General features: G+C 41.4%; 1 pseudogene; it reads left to right on the top strand.

Moving 5' to 3' along the window:
• The first annotated feature begins 11631 nt into the window (after nt 1-11631).
• LOC139179598 (voltage-dependent anion-selective channel protein 2 pseudogene) lies at nt 11632-12543 on the top strand (annotated as a pseudogene).

The following is a 12543-nucleotide window of genomic DNA, read 5'->3' as shown; positions in this document are numbered from 1 at the left end:
CTCTGCTGTTTGCTACAGCCATGGGGAAATGACCACTACTACCACTTAAGCAGGTGATTTCTCAGGTAGTCATTTGGGTTGTTTACTGTGATTAACTCCCTTCTTTTTGGAGGCCCAGGAAAGACTGCCCCTCTCCTCTGTGAAGTTAAGTGGGCCATGGGACTTGTCCTAGTCAAGAAATGTGAGCAGAAAGGGTCAGTTTCAGGCTGAAGCTTTTACCAAGCAGGGCACAAGTCCACACCATCCTTTTTCCAGCCTCAGGAAATGACCCCATAAAATACGGGGCCCTGCCTTGGTGGTATGTTTAGTCTGATGAGGAAACTAATCTTCGAGGTTGGAAGGATGGTGTTCTGTGCTCTGTTTTAGGGGAAATGCTACCTGTGCTGCCTGTGGTGTCTCAGGAGGTGTGTGATGTACAGACCGCACCGGGGCGTTGAAGGAAGACCTCAGGGAAACAACGTCAGCGCTGCGTGTCAGCTGTCTTGGTTCTGTATCACAAGGGAGAGGGTCTGGGAGAAAAACTGGTCTGTTTTGCACGGAGAAATGAAGGGAATAACAAATTCTGGGTCTTCAGCAGGCAAACAGTGTGGAAATTTTCCTTCATAAATCATCTTCAACAAGGGCACACACACATGCACACACATAATAGCTCCCAAACATTTTCCCATATGCACCTCACTAAAGAGCAAGGATTTTACTATTTGGCATCCATGTGCAGGGCTTCCCTGGTGGCTCAGACAGTAAAGAATTTGTCTGCTATGTGGGAGACCTGGGTTCGATCCCTGAGTTGGAAAGATCCCCTGGAGGAGGGTTTGGCAACCACTTCAGTATTCTTGCCTGGAGAATCCCCTTGGACAGAGAAGTCTGTGACACATACAGTTCACGGTGTCACAAAGAGTCAAACATGACTGAGTGACTAAGCACAGCATATTCCAAGTAAAATAAGCTGACTAGTTACACACACCCAACCTAGCAGCTCAAAAACGTTGCTGCTGCATGATATCAAACTTCTAAAATTTGACTAGTAAAATTTGAGGGAATAAAGCTGTACATTAGGGTTGAGTCACCTTCCAAATGTTCATTCTTTGGCCATCAACACATGGCATCATCCTCCACTGAATACTATTTCTAACATGAGACAAATTGAGAACACGTGGCCAAAGGCATATGCAGTGACCTCTACCAAAAGGATATGTAACTACTAGATGACACCTTAAAAAGTCCGAAAACCTCAGCCAAAGAAGGAAGGGTTGTGTCTGTAGTACAGGTTTGATATGTGCTGACATTCTGAAATACAGTGTGCTTAATATCCAAAAGCCTAATATTTGGGGTATAATAGCATGTATTACTGTCTTTTGAAAAATTATGAAATCTGAATTTATGTAACAGTATATATCTTGAGGATCACTTTGCATTAATTTTTCAAACTGAATAATTCTACACTCCTTTAAAAAATGTGACCATATCCATTCTCACTTAAAAGCCCATCCTGATTTTATCCCAGTAAGTACACTAGCATTTCAACCTTACAGAATATCACAGTGTACTGGGATACTGAAAGCTTGTTTTGTAAAGAAGGCTGAGAGCCACAGAATTGACGCTTTTGAATTGTGGTGCTAGAAAAGACTTTTGAGACTCCCTAGGACAGCACGGAGATCACCAGTCAATCCTTTAGGAAATCAACCCTGAATGTTCATTGGAAGGGCTGATGCTGAACGTGCAGGTCCAGTACCTTGGCCACTTGACGGGAACAGTGGACTCATTGGAAAAGACCCTGATGCTGGGAAAGATTAAAGGCAGAAGAAGAGGGCAGCAGAGGATGAGATGGTTTAATAGCATCCCCAACCCAATGGACATGAGTTTGAGCAAATTCTGGGAGACAGTGAGGGACAGGGAAGCATGGCTTGCTGTTGTCCACGGGGTTGCAAGAGTCAGACACGACTTAGTGACAGAACAACAGCCTCAATGGGGTACTGAAAGCTTGTTTTGTAGTCACAACATCCTGGTGGCAGACCCAGGTTTTAGACCTGCATGTAGTCTATTCTTGCAGTTGCTAAATACTCTTACTCCCAGATGCCTCAGTCTTTTTCTTTCGTAATCTGGATCTATTGAGTAATTCATTTCCTTGACATTCTCAAAATATAAAATATTGGCTTATAGACATTGGAAGCCATCAACCCTTTCCTGGGAATTGCTATAACAGAACAACAAATATTTGATTGCAATGTTATCAATTATATAATAAAGGCTTGCCTCAAAATTATGAAAATATATTTCAGGAAGTGGTTGATTCTGTCCTGGGAAAGGGAGATAAATCTTTTTTCTCAAAGAAATCATTGACTCCAGTGTATGAACAATATCAAATATTTAGATTATAAGGGGAATTTAAACTGAATCAAATATTCACAAAACGTCATCTAAAGATTGTGGCAGGTAAAGATATTTCAATTTGTTGACATACAACATACAAAATTCTTTTCCCAAGAACTAGATATATTGAAGCTAAAGAAGTATATTTATTCCATGGTTATGGAGAAGGCAATGGCACCCCACTCCAGTACTCTTGCCTGGAAAATCCCATGGATAGAGCAGCCTGGTAGGCTGCAGTCTATGGGGTCGCTGAGAGTCGGACACAACTGAGCAACTTCATTTTCACTTTTCACTTTCATGCATTGGAGAAGGAAATGGCAACCCACTCCAGTGTCCTTGCCTGGAGAATCCCGGGGACAGGGGAGCCTGGTGGGCTCCCATTTATGGGGTCGTGCAGAGTCAGACACGACTAAAGCGACTTAGCAGCAGCATGGCCTTTCTATTTTGTTAGTGTTAAAATTCTTTCCACTTTGCTGTACACCTAAACTAACACAACAGTGTAGATCAACTACACTCCAATATAATTTTTTAATGTCTTTCATGTAAAATGATATGGATCATAGATGTTCAGCTTTAAATTCTTAGTCTTTAACTGACAAATTCAGTAACTTTATATTGTTTCCCGTGAAGTCAATGAATTTTATGTAAGTGGTAAGTTTATGATGTTGTGCTGAGCCTAATCTAGCCCTGAGAAAACCAAAGTCTTCATCTCTATTGAGCGAGTATTTGGGCAGGAGCACAACTAAGCTGTCCTCCTAAAAGACACAGAAGCAACCCTAGGGAATTTACAAAACAAGCCAAAGTTCTCAACGTGGCAGGGAACACTTCATTCCAAGAAGCTCATGGAAGGAGAGAAAGATAGGGGAAAGCTCCTTCACTCCTTAGAAGGAGAATTCAGGGGCTGTTACAGTTTTGCGAAAAGTCTCCCACCCCTTTCCCTTTGGGGTTACATGCTTATTATACACTATCTCTTCTTTCAGCGATGTCCATCTTTGCTTTATATATTTTGAAGGTCTGTTGTTAGTTGCATAAATGTTTATAATTGCTGTATCTTCTTGCCATGTTGAACCATTGTTAGTATATAATGTACTTTGCCTCTTACAAATTTTTAAGTCTAATTTATCTGATAATACTATAGCATCCCTGCTCTCTTTTTATTGTCATTTTCATTGTTGTTGTTCAGTCACTCGGTCTTGTCCAACAAGACCCCATGGACTGCAGCAAGCCAGGCTTCCCTGTCCTTCACCATTTCCCAGAGATTGCTCAAACTCATGTCCATTGAGTCAGTGATGACATGCAAACATCTTGCCCTCTGTCGTTCCCTTCTCCTCCTGCCTTCGATCTTTCCCAGCATCGGGGTCTTTTCCAATCAGTCAGTTCTTTGCATCAGGTGGCCAAAGTATAGGAACTTCAGCTTCAGCATCAGTCCTTTCAATGAATATTCAGGATTGATTTCCTTTAGGATTGACAGGTTGGATCCCCTTGCAGTCCAAGGGACTCCCAAGAGTCTTCTCCAACACTACAGTTCAAAAGCATCAATTCTTAACTTATCAGCTTTCTTTATGGTCCAACTCTCACATCCATACATGACTACTGGATAAACGATAGCCTTGATTAGATGGACCTTCATCTGCAAAGTAATGTCTCTGCTTTTTAATATGCTGTCTAGATTGGTTATAGCTTTTTTGCTAAGGTGCAAGCATGTTTTAATTTCATGGCTGCAGTCACCATCTGCAATGATTTTGGAGCCCAAGAAAATAAAGTCTGTCATGGTTTCTTTTGTTTCCCCATCTATTTGCCAAGAAGTGATGGAATGGATGCCATGATCTTTGTTTTTAGAATGTTGAGCTTAAACCCAGCTTTTTCACTCTCCTCTTTTACTTTCATCAAGAGGCTCTTTAGTTTCTCTTTGCTTTCTGCCATAAGAGTGATGTCATCTGTATATCTGAGGTTATTGATATTTCTTCCAGCAGTCTTGACACCAGCTTGCACTTCATCCAGCCCAGCATTTCGCATGATGTACTCTGCATATAAGTTAAATAAGCAGGATAACAATATACAGCTGTGATGTACACCTTTCCCAATTTTAAACAAGCCCATTTTTCCTTGTCTGGTTCTAACAGTTGCATCTTAACCTGCAAACAGATTTCTCAGGAGGCAGGTAAGGTGGGCTGGTATTCCCATCTCTTTAAGAATTTTCCAAAGTTTGTTTCATCCACACAGCAAAGGCTTTAGCACAGTCAACTAAGCAGAAGTACATGTTTTCTGGAATTCTCTTGCTTTTTCTATGATCCAACAGATGTTAGCTATTTAATCTCTGGTTCCTAAGTTGAACTTAATTGATATTTATAGAGCCACAAAGTGAGCCTTGGTAAATTTAAAAGAATCAAAATCGTCTCAAGCATCTTTTCTGATGACAGCACTATGAGATTAGAAATAAACCACAAGAAAATAAACTCTGAGAAATACAAACTTGTGGTGGCTAAACAACATGCTACTAAACAACCACTGGATCACTGAAGGAATAAAAATATGCCTAGAGACAAATTAAAACAAAAGCTAAATGGTCCAAAACTTACGGGATGCAGGAAAAGCAGTTCGAAGAAGGAAGTTTATAGCAATACAATCTTACCTCAAGGAAAATTTGAAATAAACAACTTAACCTCACACCTAAAACAACTAGAGCAAGAAGAACAAACAAAACCTAAAATTAGTAGAAGGAAGGAAATCGTAAATATCGGAGTAGAAATAAATGAAATAGAGAAAGAAAACAATTGCAAAGATCAACTAAACTAAAAGCTGGTTCTCTGAAAAGATAAACCAGACTGATAAACCTTTAGCCAGACTCATCAAGAAAAAAAGGGAGAGGACTCAGGTCAGTAAAATTAGAAATGAAAACGGTTAAGTTACAACTGACTCCATAGAAATACCAAGAATAACAGATTACTGTGAACAACTGTATGCCAATAAAATGGACAACCTGGAAGAAATGGACAAGCTCTTAGAAGGGTACAGTCTCCCAAGACTGAACCAGTAAGAAATAGAAAATATATGAACAGACCAAGCACGGAAATTGAAACCATGATTGAAAACTTCCCAACAAACAAAAGTCTACAACCTGACGGCTTCACGGGTGAATTTTATCAAACATTTAGGGAAGAGTTATCAAACCTTTATCCCTCTGAAACTCTTCCAAAAAGTTGCAGAGAAAGGAAAACTTCCCAATTCATTTCATGAGGCCACCATCACCGTTATACCAAAACCAGACAAAGATACCACAAAAAACAGAAAATTACAGGCTAATATCACTGATGAAGATAGATGTAAAAATCCTCAACAAAATACTAGCAATCTGTATCCAACAATACGTTAAAAAGATCATACACCATAATCAAGTGGGATTCATCCCAGGGATGCAAGAAACTTTCAACAACCACATATCAGTTAATGTGATACACCATATCAACAATTTGAAAAATACCACATGATCATCTCAATAGATGCAGAAAAGGCTGTCGACAAAACTCAGCACCCATTTATGATAAAAAAAAAAAAAAAAAAAAAAAAAACCTCTCCAGGAAGTGGGCCTAGAGGGTACACAGCTCAACATAATAAAGGTCGTATATGACAAACCTACAGCTAGCATCATCAATTCAGTTCACTTGCTCATTCTTGCCCAACTCCTTGCGACCCCATGGACTGCAGCACGCCACGCCTCCCTGTCCACCACCAACTCCCAGAGTTTACTCAAACTCATGTCCATTGAGTCAGTGATGCCATCCAGCCATCTCATCCTCTGTCATCCCCTTCTCCTCCAATCTTCAATCTTTCCCACCATCAGGGTCTTTTCCAAGGAGTGACTTCCCATCAGGTGGCCAAAGTATTGGAGCTTCAGCTTCAGCATCAGTCCTTCCAATGAATATTCAGAACTGATCTCCTTTAGAATGGACTGGTTGGATCTCCTTGCTGTCCAAGGGACTCTCAAGAGTCTTCTCCAACACCACAGTTCAAAAGCATTAATTCTTCAGTGATCAGCTTTCTTTATAGTCCAACTCTCACATCCATATATGACTACAGGAAAAACCATAGCCTTGACTAGATGGACCTTTGCTGGCAAAGTAACATCTCTGCTTTTTAATATGCTATCTGCTGCTGCTGCTGCTAAGTCACTTCAGTTGTGTCCAACTCTGTGTGACCCCATAGACGGCAGCCCACCAGGCTCCCCCGTCCCTGGGATTCTCCAGGCAAGAATACTGGAGTGGGTTGCCATTTCCTTCTCCAATGCATGAAAGTGAAAGGTGACAGGGGACTCACTCAGTCGCATCCAACTCTTCGCAACCCCATGGACTGCAGCCCACCAGGCTCCTCCGTCCATGGGATTTTCCAGGCAAGAGTACTGGAGTGGGGTGCCATCGCCTTCTCCGAATATGCTATCTAGGTTGGTCATAATGAAGAAGGAATTCATAGGGCCTGGACCCCATCTTAGGCCTGTTCATGCTGATCATGCTCGGCCACCTTTCCAATGGACTCTGAACTCTGTGTTTAGTGCCTATGAAAACAACCACAGAAGGATAAGACCCCCCTCCAGACAGGGGAACCTTGAAGATCGTATCTAGGTTACTCATCACCTAAGAGAAAACATACACTAATCATCCCTTCCTCCAGATAGGCCATAAATTTTTCTGTACCTATCAGAGTGTAACCTCAGATTTATTGATTATTGGCTAATTGTTTGACTGTTTGAGCACATGAGCACATAGCACGAGAATGATGGGGTTATTGGGATTGTATTTTCCTTGGTTTATGTAAGTCTCAAGGAATTTGGAGTGGTGGGTTCAGACACGAACACATGGGGTAAAAAAGATTCTCACAAATGCTGGTCGGGGTCCTTGGCTAAGAGGACACTCTGCCTTCGGCCCACTGGTGTAATAAGCTGCACTCCACTATCTGCATTGTCCTTCTGAGTGAGTTTGTTTCCCGGAAAGTGTGGCTACAACACCTTTCCTTACAAGGAGTAAGCGTCCTTTAATTTCATGGCTGCAGTCACCATCTGCAGTGATTTTGGAGCCCAAAAAAATAAAGTCTGACACTGTTTCCACTGTTTCTGCATCTATTTGCCATATAGTGATGGGACCGGATGCCATGATCTTCGTTTTCTGAATGTTGAGCTTTAAGCCAACTTTTTCACTCTCCTCTTTCACTTTCATCAAGAGGCTCTTTGGTTCTTCTTCACTGTCTGCCATGAGTGATGTCATCTGCATGTCTGAGGTTATTGATATTTCTCCCAGCAATCTTGATTCTAGCTTGTGCTTCATCCAGCTCAGCATTTCTCATGATGTATTCTGCATATAAGTTAAATAAGCAGGGTGACAATATGCAGCCTTGATGTACTCCTTTCCCTATTTGGAACCAGTCTGTTGTGCCATGTCCAGTTCTAACTGTTGAATCCTGGCCTGCATACAGATTTCTCAAGAGGCAGGTCAGATGGTCTGGTATTCCCATCTCTTTCAGAATTTTCCACAGTTTATTATGATCCACATGAGAGGGTAACAGGCAGGAAGGCCAGGGGTCTCCAAACAGAGGAAATAGCCTGCAAGTGTCAGACATTTTTATCTCTCTGAAGTGGCAGGAGGAAACAAACTACCGATATTTTTTCCTTCTCTATACACATTTAAAAGGAGGTTTCTCTTAAAATACTGTGTTGCCATAATGACATCTGGTTTCACCTGAAGTTAACTATTCTCAAACCTTGAGTTAACCAATGCCTTTGTCTTATGGAAATGTTTGTCTCAAGCTATGCTAATGTGCTATGCATTTACCCCAAACTCTGTCTTCAAGTCGGTTCTGCCTCTTGGCTCAGAACCTACTTGACAAACCAGTATGTTATATTCAGATATTGTTCCCCTAATCTATGTAAATGAAACTATTTGTATGGTGATCTGCCCTTCTTCAAGATTCAAGCTAATCATTTTATGGCCTAGGATGAACCATTGGGTGCTAAGATTATCCCAAAATGCATCTTATGGGTGAGGGGCCTGGTGCCATTCTGAATTTTAAGACGTTCCTTTCTTTCATTAACAGACTGCTAGAGACTATATAACACCCAGCTGAAGACTAGCAGGGGGGGGACTCTTTCTGCCCCCTTCTGATGCCTATGTCAGAAGCTTTCTCTATCTCCTTTATACTTTAATAAAACTTTATTCCACAAAAGCTCTGAGCGATCAAGCCTCGTCTCTGGCCCCGGATTGAATTCTTCTCCTCCGGAGGCCAAGAATCCTGGCATCTTTGCGTGATTCAACAACAACCTTTCACACACAGTCAAAGGCTTTGGCATAGTCAATAAAGCAGAAATAGATATTTTTCCGGAATTCTCTTGATTTTTCAATGATCCAACGGATACTGGCAATTTGATCTCCAGTTCCTCTGCCTTTTCTAAATCCATCTTGAACATCTGGAAGTTCATGGTTCACGTATTGTTGAAGCCTCGCTTGGAGAATTTTGAGCATTACTTTACTAGCATGTGAGATGGGAGCAATTGGGCGGTAGTTTGAGCATTCTTTGGCATTGCCTTTCTTTGGGATTGGAATGAAAACTGACCTTTTCCAGTCCTGCAGCCACTGCTGGGTTTTCCAAATTTTGGCATATTAAGTCAACAGTTCCACAGCATTGTCTTTTAGGATTTGAAATAGCTCAGCTGGAATTGCATCACCTCCACTAGCTTTGTTCATAGAGATGCTTCCTAAGGCCCACTTGACTTCACATTCCAGGATGTCTGGGTGTAGGTGAGTGATCACACCATCGTGGTTATCTGGGTCATGAAGATCTTTTCTGTATACTTCTTCTGTGTATTCTTGCCTCTGCTTCTTAATATCTTTTCTGTATACTTCTTCTGTGTATTCTTGCCTCTGCTTCTTAATATCTTCTGCTTCTGTTAGGTCCATACCATTTCTGTCCTGTGTATTTCTGTCCTTCTGCCCCTCTTTTCTTGAAATGTTCCCTTGCTATCTCTAATTTTCTTGAATTAGAGCTAGCATCATACTCAGTGGTGAAAAGCTGAGAGCATTCCCTCTGAGATCAGGAAGAAGACAAGACAGGACATGGATGTCCATTCTCACCACTTTTATTCAGCACAGTTTTGGAAGTTAGCTATAGCGATCAGAGAAGAAAAAGAAGTAAAGGGAATCCAAATTGGAAAAGAAGTTGAACTGTCAATTTTTGCAGAGGACATGATACTCTACAGAGAAGATCCTAAAGATACTATCAGAAAACTACTAGAGCTCATCAGTGAATTTGCTAAAGTTGCAGGCTACAAAATAACACACAGAAATCTATTGTATTTTTATACACTAACAGCAAAAGATCAAAAAGAGAAACTCAAGAAGCAATTCCATTTATCATTGCATCAAAAAGAATAAAATACCTAGGAATAAACCTACCTAAGGAGACAAAAACCTGTGTTTCAAAAACTACAAGATGCTGATGAAAAAGATCAAAGAAGACATAAACAGATGGAAAGATACAGTATGATCATGGATTGGAAGAATCAACATTCGCAAAATGCCTGTACTACTCAAGGAAATCTACAGATTCAAAGCAACCCCTATCAAATTACCAATGGCAGTTTTCACAGAACTAGAACCAAAAAAAGTTTCAAAAGTTATATGGAAACACGTAAGACCCCAAATAGCCAAAGCAATCTTGACAAAAGAAAAATGGAACTGTAGGAATCAAGCTCCCTGATTTCAGACTATACTACAAAGCTACAGTCATCAAAACAGTACGGTACTGGCACAAAAATAGAAATATAGTTCAATGGAACAGGATAGAAAACCCAGAAATAAGCTCATGCACCTATCAGTTCAGTTCAGTTGCTCAGTTGTGTCCGACTCTTTGTGACCCCATGAATCATAGCATGCCAGGCCTCCCTGTCCATCACCAAGTCCTGGAATGTAAGGTCCATGAATCAAGGCAAATTGGAAGTGGTCAAACAGGAGATGGCAATAGTGAACGTCGACATTCTAGGAATCAGTGAACTAAAATGGACTGGAATGGGTGAATTTAACTCAGATGACCATTATATCTAAGAATTGAAGGTTTTGAACTGTGGTGTTGGAGAAGACTCTTGAGAGTCCCTTGGACAGCAAGTAGATCCAACCAGTCCATTCTAAAGGAGATCACTCTCGGGTGTTCTTTGGAAGGACTGATACTAAAGCTGAAACTCCAGTACTTTGGCCACCTCATGCAAAGAGTTGACTCATTGGAAAAGACCGTGATGCTCGGAGGGATTGGGGCAGGAGGAGAAGGGGAAGACAGAGGATGAGATGGCTGGATGCCATCACTAACTCAAAGCACGTGAGTCTGAGTGAACTCCAGGAGTTGGTGATGGACAGGGAGGCCTGGCGTGCTGCAATTCATGGGGTCGCAAAGAGTCGGACATGACTGGGCAACTGAACTGAACTGAACAAAAAAAGAAATTATACAAATGAACTTATTTACAAAATAGGAAGAGACAGACTTAGAAAATGAACTTATGGTTGCTGTCACCTACAGTAAATGCTGCATTTTCTTTCACTGCAACCCTGTGTCAGAAGACAGGTTTTTCTACACACAAGGCATAAAAGTCAATCTTGGTTCAGCAACACCTTGACATGAGGAGAGAGAAATAAGGCAAGAAGTAATAAAAATAAGTAGAGAAATGAAAAATAAATGAGGAGTAAAGAAAATCAGGAATGAGCTAGTAAGGAACAAAGATTTAATAAAGAGGAGACAAAAAGCGCAGATACTAGGGAGGGAAATGCATTTGACCCTGGAACAAAGCAGGTTTGAACTAGGCTGGTCTACTTACATGTGGATTTATTGTCCAATAGTAAATAATATGGACTACATAATTTGTGACTCATTGAATCTGCAGATGTTAGCCACAAACACAGAGGAACCTCAGATATGGAGGTACTATGGGTACAGATGATCAACTATAATTTATATGTAGATATTAGACTGTGAGGAGAGTTGGCCCACAACCCACACATAGTTCAAGGGTCAACTGTACATGAATAGTGGCTGATCAACTACCATACAAATCAGGTTTAGCCAAGAGCAACCACAAGGCTTTCACTTCACCCTCCAGCCAAGATGGCTGCCGCCCAACCCTTAACAAGCCCACGGCCTCAGCTGTGGCTGCAGCTCGCCCTCAGTAGACACCAGATGACTTCTTCTCACAGTCTTGCCATTGAGACCTACACTCCGAGCTGTGTGTAAATGATGTGTACTCCTCTGACATGAGGTGACACTGGAAAATCTGCCAGGGACATTTCCAAGGGAGGACTGGTTTGGGGTTGTCTGGATGGGAAAACAAATCATGCACTGACACAACATTCTCAACATCATCTAACACAGACACGGGTCAAGTGCCTGGCAGCTTAGAACCAAATACCTATACTGTATGATCTACCACAGAACAGTGCAACACTGATAACACTCTGAGAGCAGACTTGAATTAAAATGAAGACCAGATTTGTCAAGGCTTGGATCTGAGTGTGGTACTACCTTCTCTCACTAACACAGTAAAGAAAAATGGTAAAATCAAGTCTTCTTACAAGAGAGAGCCAATAAACCTTGGCTGTGATATCAATTTGGATTTTGCTGGACCTGCAATCCACGGTTCAGCTCTCTTTGATGGTGAGGGCTGTTTTGACTGTGAGGGCTGGCTTGCTGGGTTCCAGCCCATGACCTGGTACAGTGCCAAATCCAACCTGACAAGGAATAACTTGGCAGTGCATTACAGGACTGGGTCGTCCACCTGCATGCTAGGGAGTGATTCAGGGGACGGAATTTGGAGGATCAGTTTAACAAAGAATACGAAGATCTTGACAGTCAAGTGACTGTTGCTTGGATATTAGGCATCAGCTGCACTCATTTGGGTATTCCAGCTAAATGTCAGTTGGATCCCATTACTTCTGTTTCTGCAAAAGTCAACAATTCTGGTTCAAATGGTATGAGATTCATTTAGACAGTGTGTCTGGTGTGAAGCTGACGTGTCTTCTGGTAAACAGGAAGAGCATTACTGTCGGAGGCCATAAACTTGGAGTTTCTCTGGGGTGGGAAGTTTATCTAAATGTAGAAACCTCTAGGAAGAGATATCAGAAGATGGGTCTTGATACAATTCCCCAGTGA

The sequence above is a fragment of the Bos indicus genome, chromosome 3 (genome assembly GCF_029378745.1).
Source record: "Bos indicus isolate NIAB-ARS_2022 breed Sahiwal x Tharparkar chromosome 3, NIAB-ARS_B.indTharparkar_mat_pri_1.0, whole genome shotgun sequence".
NCBI lineage: Eukaryota > Metazoa > Chordata > Mammalia > Artiodactyla > Bovidae > Bos > Bos indicus.
The sequence above is the reverse complement of the archived record's forward strand: the minus strand, read 5'-3'. Positions and strand labels throughout refer to the sequence as shown.